Source organism: Cherax quadricarinatus, chromosome 14 (genome assembly GCF_038502225.1).
Source record: "Cherax quadricarinatus isolate ZL_2023a chromosome 14, ASM3850222v1, whole genome shotgun sequence".
Classification (NCBI taxonomy): Eukaryota; Metazoa; Arthropoda; class Malacostraca; order Decapoda; family Parastacidae; genus Cherax; species Cherax quadricarinatus.
In genome coordinates this window covers 10,772,063-10,786,527 of record NC_091305.1, presented here as the reverse complement: position 1 = coordinate 10,786,527, position 14,465 = coordinate 10,772,063, and the positions used below count along the sequence as shown (strand labels likewise).

The 14,465-nt window shown below is 40.0% G+C and overlaps 1 protein-coding gene across 2 annotated transcripts in view; it reads left to right on the top strand.

Annotated features, from left to right (window-relative positions):
- The window catches only part of LOC128698674 (MAM and LDL-receptor class A domain-containing protein 1), a 696,795-nt gene that overhangs the window by 334,559 nt on the left and 347,771 nt on the right, over positions 1-14,465 (top strand). The window lies entirely within an intron of this gene.

Sequence of the window (14,465 nt, the reverse complement as noted above, 5' to 3'; positions counted from 1 at the left end):
AAAATTTAAATATGCTGTTTTCAAATTCAAATTCAAAGTTTATTCTCTATAAGGATTACAATGCTGAGTTTACAGAATTTGGTTATTGTGTGGTTTACATGTAGTAAAATAATAATTACAGAGTGTACCACTAGAACACCTAGCATGGCTAGGCATTTCGGGCAGACTTAAATTAAATCTTAAGTTTAAAATATTACAAAATTATGAGGTAAGTTGGTATTATGGCTAAGTGACTAAATACTAGTTTGTGAGTTTAGCAATGTGAATGCTTTTGTTTTGGCACTATATATAGTTTCAGTATTGGAGTATCACAGGCCAACTTATGACTAGTTAAGATTCATTATTTTGAGATTGAGATTGTAATTTCTGTTTATGGTCAAATGGGTGAGTGAGTGTAAGTGTTAACCACCAGGTGATATTCGTGTAATTAGTTGACAGGGTGTATCAGGGAGATAAGATGTTTTCTGATGGTAGTTTTGAAGGTGATGAATGTGTCTGCAGTTTTAGAATTTTCAGGTAGGGTGTTCCAGATTTTAGGGCCTTTGGAAATATCTTGCAACTCACTCAGCTGAAGAGCTAGTGAACCTTCCAATGGTAACCGGAGGACCCCACTTTACAGCATTTTTCTAATGAGCCAGTTTTCAATTATACCCGTTCTTCATTTATTCAGACTTCCTACATTCACTACTCACTGTATGCCAAGGATGAAAATATTTTCAGGTAAGTAATGTGTGTACGGTAGGATGTTTTATGACTAGTTTTATTGCTCACTTAATATGATAGTGTAAACATGTTATCAGGCTTTTATATGCATTTGAAAGTGAAAAAAGACTATGATTCACTCTACAGTGATTTTTGCCTTACAGCAGTAGCTCGGAACCTAACCCTCTGTATGAGTGGGGGCCCTCCTGTATATATAAGGATAGGGTGGTAGGGGAAGTGGAATATTCATATAGCTTCAGGAAGAAATCCAAACATTTTTCCTCAAAGCCTTTTTCCACTTCACCGAGGCTATGGGTCCCACAATTTCATTTTTCCTATTTTGGGGGTCTTGCCTTCATATTTTGCTGGCGTAGCATATCTATTGGGACACAAAATGTATATACTGTACCTTGCTGGCTTGGTACAGTGGTACCTTCATATTTGAACTTAATCCATTCCAGGAGGCTGTTTGGATAGTTATACGAATGTTGAATCAATCTTTTTCCATTAGAAATTGCATAAATTGGATTAATCTGTTCCCACCCAAAAAGTTACCAATTATAAAACATTTTAAATGAAAATAATTCTTATTTAAACCTGTATAATAATATTTGCATGCTTGGAATCATACATAAAAACTATTAAAACAATAAATACATGAAATAAATGGAAATTTAAATGCACTTTACCTTTACTGAGGAGTGATGATGGCCTAAGAGGAAGCTGGAGAAATGTTGTTATTTGGGAGGGTGTCACCTTCCATAAAACAGGTAACTGCTTGTCTGGTGTTTTTTTCTTTTCTGTTTTTGTGCAGTAGCACTTGAAGATGATGGAGACTCACTAGCATTTGATTTTTTTCTTTGCTAGAAAAGCTGTCCAATGTTGTCTGCGTTTGACGTGTTTTCAAAATTTTTCTGAAGTGATCAACAACATTATAATTAAACAGGTTGATGCTCCTATTCACAGTAGCGATATTAGGATGCCATTTTCCACCAGCTCTGTGTTTGAGCTTGATGGTAACTCAGTTCCTTAATTTCTGCAGTGGAAATGTTGACCTTACTGCTTCCCTCCTCCTCCTCTTCCTCCTCTGAAGAAATTTTCTCAACCACTTCTTTACGCTGCTCCTTGTGCAGGTCTTGAAGTTCTTCTGTGGTGAGCTCATTCTTGTGATTCTCCACCAACTCCTCTATATCTTCATCATCCATATCCAAACCCATGGACTGGCCCAGAGAAACAATATCCTTCACTACATGCTCTGCCTTGAAACCTTCAAAATCTCTGACTGACAGTCTGGTCACAGTTTCTTCCAGGCAGAGTTCATTGTCCTGAAAGGAACTTTCTCCCAGTTTTTGTCTATTATCCTTAAACATTGGGGAATATTAAAATGGTTTTTCCAAATTCCCTAGGGTTAAGCTCTGTGTCAGTGGTCACTTCAAACACCTTTTAAACAGTGCTTTTATGTAACATTTATTAACCCTTTAAGTGTTGGTCCCTTAGTACCCTTGCTTTGAAGCCAGGGTCGGTTTCTTAGTACTATGCCAAAATTCTAGCAGCTTCAGATTTGGTGGGAGAAGGTTAGTTGGCCTACATATGAGAGAATGGGATCTGCATGGTCAGAGTGCACAGTATACAAAAAAATTGGGGCCCCTGCAGTGCATTGTGGGAATGCTATTTCAATACCTGTTGTTCACCATGCCTCGCGGTCAGAAAAACCTTACTCCTTGCCAAATTGGGAATTTTCTCTTCCCAATTGATATTTCTAACGTGGATAGAAGTGGCAGTGAAAATTAATTTTATGGTTTTGATGAATTGTGATTGAAAGCAATGCTCAGGATACCGGAAATAATGTTGAAAACCCAGACAACCCTCAACTTTCCACCTCTGGGGCTGGTCTGTCTTGTTCATATTCAGTTGTACCATGGCATAAGTGTAAGCTTACATTTTCCCGTGGCCAGGACTCAGATGTGAGCAATAGTGATGATAGTAATATTGACATTTTCTGGCTCTTGATTACCATTCCAGTATCTACACTGAAGAGGAATATTCACCAGTGAAGCATCGGTTTATACAACACTGCATGGGTTCTGGTAGTGTACCATATGATATTCCAAGGGGAAGGAGTACTTCCCAGAGTACATCCCATGGCCCTACACCAGGAGCAGATAGTGAAAGTGAGGATGATATTGTTACAGTTGGGATGGATAATAAACATGCAACAGTAGGTGGTAGTGGTGGTAGTGCTGCCATTCAGCACCAGCAGCACCTCAGGCTGGGAGCAGCCACACTGCTGACTCAACGCATCCACACCCAAGGCCAGCCTCAACCACCCACACACCACAACAACCTGGACAACCACACCCATCACTACCTATCAGTATCCAGTACCCACCAGCAGACTACATCTGGGATTGGAAGCAGGGTGCCCATTTTGTTCCTAATCCCCATCACTTTGATGAAACTCAAAGTCGGATATGGTCATCTCGTTCACTTGGGAACAATGCCGTTGAACTGGAATGTTGTCAGTTATTCTTCGATGAACCCCAGGTGGAAATTATTGTCAGAGAAAGTAACACATACTTCGATTACACCATGGGAAACACAGTTGTTTCACCAAAATCACAACTACACCAGTGGAAGGAGACAGCTGTGGCAGAGATGTATCTGTTCCTTGCCACAATAATGCTTATGCCACGTGTGTATAAGCACAATGTTAAGTCATACTGGTTGACAGACCACCTAATGTCAACCCCAGCTTTCAGTGATATTATGCCACTGAACTAATTTATCCTACTGTTATGTATGCTACTCTTTTCAGACAAAACAAGAACTGACAGAAATGACAGGTTATACAAGATTAGGAATGTGTTAATGTATCTGAAACAAAAGTTTAGTATGTAGTTTTATCCCTTCAGGAAGCTTGTTATTGATGAGTCTTTGATTCTCTTCAAAGGCAGACTGTCATTCAAGCATTATATACCAAGGCTTGAGGAAACAATTTGGTATTAAATTGTTTGTGCTTTGTGACTGTGACAGTGGTCTGGTATTAGACATAATTGTGTACACTGGAAGTAATACACTGGAAGTAATACACTGGAAGATACCAAGAAGTTATTGGGTATCTTGGGTGATGTGGCTAGAACAATGATGGAACCATATCTTGGAAAAGGGGCATAGTATATTATATACTGATAATTGATATTCAAGTCCCTTAGTGATTTCTTACGAGTGAACTTGACAGACGTGTACAGTGTAGTGTGTACATATCATAAGCATATGCCCAAGTTTGACGCAAGCACTCATTAAGGTGAGGTGTAGGCATTTGTTGCCAATGACATAATGGCATTTCAGTGGTATGACAAATGAGATGTCACATTGTTGACATCAATTCACCTAAACAAAATGACAGACACTGGCATCCAGGATAGAGACCAATGAACCCATTGTAAAACCCGCAGTTGTGATGGACTACACCCTCAATGTGCATTTAGTGGACAAATGTTAAATGCAGATTGGGTTTGCCGATTGTGTTCGCAAGAGTTGTAAGTGGTACATGAAACTCTATTTCCATCTTGTGGACATTTCCATGCTTAGTGCTTATAATATGTATAAGTTGAGGACTAGAAACAGACCACCAAATGGCAAATTTTGTTTGTCTGTCAACAGACAAATAATATTTAAGTACCAGGTCAGAACACCTGCAATACAAAACCGCCCTCGAACTGATCACCAAATACCCTCTCGTTTGAGGCTTGGTGATCACTGCCTAATGCAACTTCCTCCTACTAGGAAGAAATGGGCACATAAGAGGTGTTCTGTCTGTACACATACAACAAAATGCCCACAAAGATGCAGAAGAGACACTTGTTTTATGCGTGAGGAGTGTAAAACACCACTGTGCATGACACCATATTTCAAAGAATTCCACAGAGTACAACAGTTCTAGGAATGTGTCCAGTGATTCTATATGGAAGTTGTTATCATTTAGAAGGGGAATCCCCTTCCATTAGGACTTTAGGTACCACGTCCTTTTCCGGGGTTACTTCCCATCTTCTTTTAATGCCACTAGGACCAGCTGATTGTGGTGCAGCAACAGCTGACCGTAGTGCAGCAACAGCTGACCGTGGTGCAGCAACAGCTGACTTTGGTGCAGAAGCAGCTGACCGTGGTACAGCAACAGATGACGGTGGTGTAGCAGCAGCTGACTGTGGTGCAGCAGCAGCTGACTCTGGTGCAGCAGCAGCTCACCGTAGTTCAGCAACAGCTGACTGGTGCAGCAACAGCTGACCGTGGTGCAGCAACAGCTGACGGTGGTGTAGCAGCAGCTGACTGTGGTGCAGCAGCAGCTGACCATGGTGCAGCAGCAGCTGATCGTGGTGCAGCAACAGCTGACTGTGGTGCAGCAACAGCTGACCATGGTACAGCAACAGCTGACCATGGTGCAGCAACAGTTGACTTTGGTGCAGCAGCAGACCGTGGTGCAGCAACAGATGATGGTGGTGTAGCAGCAGCTGACTGTGGTGCAGCAGCAGCTGACTGTGGTGCAGCAGCACCTGACCGTGGTGCAACAGCAGCTGACCGTGGTTCAGCAACAGCTGACTGGTGCAGCAACAGCTGACCGTGGCACAGCAACAGCTGACAGTGGTGTAGCAGCAGCTGACTGTGATGCAGCAGCAGCTGACTGTGGTGCAGCAGCAGCGATTGTGGTGCAGCAACAGCTGACAGTGGTGCAGCAGCAGCTGACCGTGGTACGATAGTATGTATTTCCCACCCTTTTTACATATGATCGCTTGAGAGATGGTATCTCCTGCTATCTGTTTTTCATTTATCCACTTCATTTCTATAGTAATTTTCACCTTTTTACTGCACGGTTGGCACTAGAAGCTTTCTTGGGGCCCATGGTGACTTATTTTGCAGGTACAATCACTAAAAATGCTGTGATAATATGAAATGTTCCGATTGTATGTTAGGTAAGACACATATGCAACAGTTAGGTATCTTTATTATGAAACGTTTCGCCTACACAGTAGGCTTCTTCAGTCAAGTACAGAAAAGTTGATAGAAGCAGAAGATACTTGAAGACGATGTAATCAGTCCATCACCCTTAAAGTTTTGAGGTGGTCAGTCCCTCAGTCTGGAGAAGAGCATTGTTCCATAGTATGAAACAATATGGAGATGAAGTGACAGAATGGAGCTTTTTATAGCGGCAAGAGGTGAGACGTAGGCCACTAGGAGAGGTAAGAACTGAGATGTTGAAAGGTCAGGTCCCTCTCAAATCCAGCCGCTCTCACTAGTGGAAGTTGTCGAAGTTGATTGCAGGTCTGTACCAAGATACCCTTGTGTTGCAGTGTCTGACAGATTGAACATTAAAATGGTATAAAATACCGACAGGTTGTTAGGTAAGACACATATGCAACAGTTAGGTATCTTTATTATGAAACGTTTCGCCTACACAGTAGGCTTCTTCAGTCAAGTACAGAAAAGTTGATAGAAGCAGAAGATACTTGAAGACGATGTAATCAGTCCATCACCCTTAAAGTTTTGAGGTGGTCAGTCCCTCAGTCTGGAGAAGAGCATTGTTCCATAGTATGAAACAATATGGAGATAAAGTGACAGAATGGAGCTTTTTATAGCGGCAAGAGGTGAGACGTAGGCCACTAGGAGAGGTAAGAACTGAGATGTTGAAAGGTCAGGTCCCTCTCAAATCCAGCCGCTCTTACTAGTGGAAGTTGTCGAAGTTGATTGCAGGTCTGTACCAAGATACCCTTGTGTTGCAGTGTCTGACAGATTGAACATTAAAATGGTATAAAATACCGACAGGTTGTTAGGTAAGACACATATGCAACAGTTAGGTATCTTTATTATGAAACGTTTCGCCTACACAGTAGGCTTCTTCAGTCAAGTACAGAAAAGTTGATAGAAGCAGAAGATACTTGAAGACGATGTAATCAGTCCATCACCCTTAAAGTTTTGAGGTGGTCAGTCCCTCAGTCTGGAGAAGAGCATTGTTCCATAGTATGAAACAATATGGAGATGAAGTGACAGAATGGAGCTTTTTATAGCGGCAAGAGGTGAGACGTAGGCCACTAGGAGAGGTAAGAACTGAGATGTTGAAAGGTCAGGTCCCTCTCAAATCCAGCCGCTCTCACTAGTGGAAGTTGTCGAAGTTGATTGCAGGTCTGTACCAAGATACCCTTGTGTTGCAGTGTCTGACAGATTGAACATTAAAATGGTATAAAATACCGACAGGTTGTTAGGTAAGACACATATGCAACAGTTAGGTATCTTTATTATGAAACGTTTCGCCTACACAGTAGGCTTCTTCAGTCAAGTACAGAAAAGTTGATAGAAGCAGAAGATTACATCGTCTTCAAGTATCTTCTGCTTCTATCAACTTTTCTGTACTTGACTGAAGAAGCCTACTGTGTAGGCGAAACGTTTCATAATAAAGATACCTAACTGTTGCATATGTGTCTTACCTAACAACCTGTCGGTATTTTATACCATTTTAATGTTCAATCTGTCAGACACTGCAACACAAGGGTATCTTGGTACAGACCTGCAATCAACTTCGACAACTTCCACTAGTGAGAGCGGCTGGATTTGAGAGGGACCTGACCTTTCAACATCTCAGTTCTTACCTCTCCTAGTGGCCTACGTCTCACCTCTTGCCGCTATAAAAAGCTCCATTCTGTCACTTCATCTCCATATTGTTTCATACTATGGAACAATGCTCTTCTCCAGACTGAGGGACTGACCACCTCAAAACTTTAAGGGTGATGGACTGATTACATCGTCTTCAAGTATCTTCTGCTTCTATCAACTTTTCTGTACTTGACTGAAGAAGCCTACTGTGTAGGCGAAACGTTTCATAATAAAGATACCTAACTGTTGCATATGTGTCTTACCTAACAACCTGTCGGTATTTTATACCATTTTAATGTTCAATCTGTCAGACACTGCAACACAAGGGTATCTTGGTACAGACCTGCAATCAACTTCGACAACTTCCACTAGTGAGAGCGGCTGGATTTGAGAGGGACCTGACCTTTCAACATCTCAGTTCTTACCTCTCCTAGTGGCCTACGTCTCACCTCTTGCCGCTATAAAAAGCTCCATTCTGTCACTTCATCTCCATATTGTTTCATACTATGGAACAATGCTCTTCTCCAGACTGAGGGACTGACCACCTCAAAACTTTAAGGGTGATGGACTGATTACATCGTCTTCAAGTATCTTCTGCTTCTATCAACTTTTCTGTACTTGACTGAAGAAGCCTACTGTGTAGGCGAAACGTTTCATAATAAAGATACCTAACTGTTGCATATGTGTCTTACCTAACAACCTGTCGGTATTTTATACCATTTTAATGTTCAATCTGTCAGACACTGCAACACAAGGGTATCTTGGTACAGACCTGCAATCAACTTCGACAACTTCCACTAGTGAGAGCGGCTGGATTTGAGAGGGACCTGACCTTTCAACATCTCAGTTCTTACCTCTCCTAGTGGCCTACGTCTCACCTCTTGCCGCTATAAAAAGCTCCATTCTGTCACTTCATCTCCATATTGTTTCATACTATGGAACAATGCTCTTCTCCAGACTGAGGGACTGACCACCTCAAAACTTTAAGGGTGATGGACTGATTACATCGTCTTCAAGTATCTTCTGCTTCTATCAACTTTTCTGTACTTGACTGAAGAAGCCTACTGTGTAGGCGAAACGTTTCATAATAAAGATACCTAACTGTTGCATATGTGTCTTACCTAACAACCTGTCGGTATTTTATACCATTTTAATGTTCAATCTGTCAGACACTGCAACACAAGGGTATCTTGGTACAGACCTGCAATCAACTTCGACAACTTCCACTAGTGAGAGCGGCTGGATTTGAGAGGGACCTGACCTTTCAACATCTCAGTTCTTACCTCTCCTAGTGGCCTACGTCTCACCTCTTGCCGCTATAAAAAGCTCCATTCTGTCACTTCATCTCCATATTGTTTCATACTATGGAACAATGCTCTTCTCCAGACTGAGGGACTGACCACCTCAAAACTTTAAGGGTGATGGACTGATTACATCGTCTTCAAGTATCTTCTGCTTCTATCAACTTTTCTGTACTTGACTGAAGAAGCCTACTGTGTAGGCGAAACGTTTCATAATAAAGATACCTAACTGTTGCATATGTGTCTTACCTAACAACCTGTCGGTATTTTATACCATTTTAATGTTCAATCTGTCAGACACTGCAACACAAGGGTATCTTGGTACAGACCTGCAATCAACTTCGACAACTTCCACTAGTGAGAGCGGCTGGATTTGAGAGGGACCTGACCTTTCAACATCTCAGTTCTTACCTCTCCTAGTGGCCTACGTCTCACCTCTTGCCGCTATAAAAAGCTCCATTCTGTCACTTCATCTCCATATTGTTTCATACTATGGAACAATGCTCTTCTCCAGACTGAGGGACTGACCACCTCAAAACTTTAAGGGTGATGGACTGATTACATCGTCTTCAAGTATCTTCTGCTTCTATCAACTTTTCTGTACTTGACTGAAGAAGCCTACTGTGTAGGCGAAACGTTTCATAATAAAGATACCTAACTGTTGCATATGTGTCTTACCTAACAACCTGTCGGTATTTTATACCATTTTAATGTTCAATCTGTCAGACACTGCAACACAAGGGTATCTTGGTACAGACCTGCAATCAACTTCGACAACTTCCACTAGTGAGAGCGGCTGGATTTGAGAGGGACCTGACCTTTCAACATCTCAGTTCTTACCTCTCCTAGTGGCCTACGTCTCACCTCTTGCCGCTATAAAAAGCTCCATTCTGTCACTTCATCTCCATATTGTTTCATACTATGGAACAATGCTCTTCTCCAGACTGAGGGACTGACCACCTCAAAACTTTAAGGGTGATGGACTGATTACATCGTCTTCAAGTATCTTCTGCTTCTATCAACTTTTCTGTACTTGACTGAAGAAGCCTACTGTGTAGGCGAAACGTTTCATAATAAAGATACCTAACTGTTGCATATGTGTCTTACCTAACAACCTGTCGGTATTTTATACCATTTTAATGTTCAATCTGTCAGACACTGCAACACAAGGGTATCTTGGTACAGACCTGCAATCAACTTCGACAACTTCCACTAGTGAGAGCGGCTGGATTTGAGAGGGACCTGACCTTTCAACATCTCAGTTCTTACCTCTCCTAGTGGCCTACGTCTCACCTCTTGCCGCTATAAAAAGCTCCATTCTGTCACTTCATCTCCATATTGTTTCATACTATGGAACAATGCTCTTCTCCAGACTGAGGGACTGACCACCTCAAAACTTTAAGGGTGATGGACTGATTACATCGTCTTCAAGTATCTTCTGCTTCTATCAACTTTTCTGTACTTGACTGAAGAAGCCTACTGTGTAGGCGAAACGTTTCATAATAAAGATACCTAACTGTTGCATATGTGTCTTACCTAACAACCTGTCGGTATTTTATACCATTTTAATGTTCAATCTGTCAGACACTGCAACACAAGGGTATCTTGGTACAGACCTGCAATCAACTTCGACAACTTCCACTAGTGAGAGCGGCTGGATTTGAGAGGGACCTGACCTTTCAACATCTCAGTTCTTACCTCTCCTAGTGGCCTACGTCTCACCTCTTGCCGCTATAAAAAGCTCCATTCTGTCACTTCATCTCCATATTGTTTCATACTATGGAACAATGCTCTTCTCCAGACTGAGGGACTGACCACCTCAAAACTTTAAGGGTGATGGACTGATTACATCGTCTTCAAGTATCTTCTGCTTCTATCAACTTTTCTATACTTGACTGAAGAAGCCTACTGTGTAGGCGAAACGTTTCATAATAAAGATACCTAACTGTTGCATATGTGTCTTACCTAACAACCTGTCGGTATTTTATACCATTTTAATGTTCATATTCTGAGTAATTCTGTAAGAAAAATTATATTTTTTTTTCAAGTTCTTTGACCCTAAGAGCAAGTTTGTGAGCAGAGGTCTAGACCGTGAAAGGGTTAAAATTGGAAATTACCTTCTGGTCCAAGGGCTGGATAAGACGAGTGGTGTAAGGAGGCAAGAACTTAACTTTAATGAAGCTGTGTTCATCCAACAAATTTTTCTCCAAGCCTGAAGGGTGAGCAGGAGCATTGTCAGTAGTGCCCTTAATGGTAAGCTTCTTCCACAAGGTACTACTTCACACTTAGGACAAACATTTCATGTATGCACTCAGGGAAGAACTGCCTTGTTACCCAAACTTTACTATTAATCCTCCACATTACACTGATTTTACTTTTTATCACATTGTTTTTCTTAGACACCATTGGATTTTCAGAGTGATAGACTAGCAATGGTTTAATTTCACAGTCCCTACTAGCATTACCACACAACAAGCATGTTAGCCTGTCTTTCATGGCCTTGTGTCCTGGTAATGATTTTACTTCTTGTGTGATGTAGGTTCTCTTAGGCATTCTTTTCCAAAAGAGGCCAGTTTCATCACAGTTAAAAACTTGTTGAGTTATAAATCCCTCAGTATCTACATAGGTTTTAAATTCTTTAACAAACTTTTCAACCTCATCTCTGTTAGCACTGGCAGCTTCCCCATGCCTTACTTCACTATGAATCCCACTCTTTTTAAACCTATCAAACCAGCCCATACTTGCCTTAAATTTATCACTTTCAGCACTGTTTCCCGGGGTGTCTCTCCTAAAATCACTATATAACCAACTGTTTGCTTTTTTTTTTCCCACAAATTATTGTTTCAGAAACAGTAATATAGACAATATGGTGGGTTTCACCACACCATATTGAGTGGCCAGGTCCAACACAAGTATTCCACTTTCCCCACTTCACAATGAGTTCTTTTTTCACTTTAATTGCTGCTGTCACTGCTTTCCTTTCAGGCTTGTTTGGATCACTACTTTTTTTGGGTGCCTTGATTATTTATTTTCAATGAAAATCCTTAAAAATACCACAGAATAGCAATAAAATACCTTAACAAATGAAAGCTGACAAGAGACCAAGCGCATGATGCTTTGTTTTCATTGGACTTCGTCCAGATGGACTGTTTTGTTTAGATTGAACATCAGGGCAGCGTCCGAATACCGAGTCAGAAATTGGGTGAATATCAAGTTCTACGAATATTGAGGTTCCACTGTATATATATTGGGACACTATGTACCAGCTTGTATTTTTTTGTCCAAACTCCAAATTTTTTTACAACTTTGGGAAAAAGTCAATAATCAGCTTGGGTAGAGTGTAGACATTTTGCTCAGCCCAGGTTTTGGAGCAAGATCCACCTATTATATTTTGCAGTATTGGTTCTGTTTTTCTGTATCTGCTTGGATTTGGACAGTATTTATTACTGAATACTGGGAAGTTGTATGCAGTACATTATAACTTGAGATGGCCCTTTGTGCCAACAGTAATAACAAATACTAGAGAAAAGTTTAAGGGTTGAAATTTTTGACAAATAAGGTTATTAAGTAATAGAAGTGATAATGGGAGAAGTTTGCAAACTGCAGTTGTAAACTGGAAAAAATGATGGTAAAAGAGGATTCAAGAAAATATTTACAGCCTCTCCTCACTTAGAGACGTACTTGTTTACCAACGCCTCGGACTTACGACGGGTTCTCTGACCAGTATTCATACCTAAATAATGTAGTATATTAGCGCTGATTTCCTCTATTCTATTTATTTCAGTATACAGTACACTACTGTATAAACATTTAAAAATATACCAGAAATGTTATAAATGGTGCAAAGGTGACATTAAAACAATATAAAAGATGGTTGACATAAACTCACAACCATTATAGTATACGCCTCACTTAGCGACAAATTTGTTCAACGATATGGTCTTAGGAATGGAACTCCATCGTTAAGTGAGGAGAGGCTGTATTTACAAATACTGATACTGTGATGGGGTAGACTGATGGAATTTAATTAAAAAAATCCATGGTATATGCTAAAACCAAGGGAAATACTAAAAAATTATAAAACTATCAAAATGTAAGAATGGATATTGTACTTTATAACTACAGATGTATAAAAAAAAATTAGTTATTATTACAGGTCCTCCATCACAAATCCGGCATCATTGGGGCCTGTATTGTGCCAGATTACTGAGTTTGCCAGTTTACAGAGTGGTTAGGTTAGAGTACACTTAATAAAATTAACCAACTTGTTTTACACAAAGTTCATTGAACATTGGCAAAAATCGAACATTTCCGCTACTTTGAGCCCAATTTCAAGGTACTTTTTGTCATGAAAGCAATCAAAATCATGTATATTTCTGTAATATATCTTCCATTCTATCAAATGAGACCAAAAAAATGAGAATACAACCATAAAAACCATGTGGAAATATACTGCAAAGAGGCGGCTAATGGCTGAGAAGTGAACTCCCATATTTATCATCCATCTTTTTATATTTTTGTTGTAAGTTGAGAAGCATCTTTCCATCATACATTGCCCAAGTTTCAATAAGACAGCCCAACAAACAACTGAGAAAATTTTTTTTTACCAAAAATCATATAAGGCAAGCCCAAGCCAGGTACTGGAAATAAGTCACTTTGACTTTTTTGGGTTATCCTAGGTTCTCTATACATACGCTGCTATGTATTATAATCTATGTAACTGTATTTGTGTATACCTGAATAAACTTACTTCTAGTCTGTCTACTGAGTACAAGAAACCACCCATTCATTTATTTCAACCACCCAATATAGTGATCAGAAATTGGCAATTTGGCCAATTTCACACAGATTTCAACATATGCCAGTTTCAAAATAGGGTCCAGAATAAACAATGCAGACATTCCTAGCACTAAAATAACATTTTTCTCTGTTCATTAGTCACAGCTCCAGGCCCCTCTTATATTACTCTTGCTTTCCATTTGGAATTTTTATTCACAAAAAAATAGAAGATTTATTGTTAAGCAGACTGCTTCATTATTGTAATAATTGTATAAATAATGTCAACCCACTCTTGATGCTGTATTGGAATTTGGACTGGCAGGCAGACAGGTATTGGACGGTGATGTCATTTGCTTACTCTTGAGCTTCGCTAAAGAATAGAACATTTTCGCTACTGTGAGCTCAATTTCAAGGTACTTTTCGTCATGAAAGCAATCAAAATCATATCTATTTCTGTTATATATCTTTCATTCTATCAAATGAGACTGAAAAAACAAGAATATAACCATAAAAACCATACAAAAATATACCACTAAGTGGCTGCTAATGGTTGAGAAGTGAACTCCGCTATTTATGGTCTGATTTCTTTCATTTTTTGTGTACGTTAATAAGTATCTTTCCATCATACATTGCCCAAGTTTCAATAAGATAGCCCAACAAACAATTGAGAAAATAACAACAATAATAATAATAATATCTTTATTTATTACACGTACATGTACATGGTATATAGGCCTAGCTGACATCAGTGACATACTACTATATAGAAAGCCGCTTGTTATGCAGAGTATTTCAGGCAAATTAGGTCAGTGTCCCAGGATAACAACCACACCAGTCGGCTAACACCCAGGCACCCATTTACTGATGGGTGAGCATAGACAACAGGTGTAAAGAAACACGCCCAATGTTTCTACCCTGGCTGAGAATCGAATATTTACCTAAAATCATATATGGCTAACCCAAGCCAGGTACTAGAAATAAGCCATCTTGGTTGACTTTTTTGAGTTATCCTAGGTTCTCTACACATATGCCACTATGTGT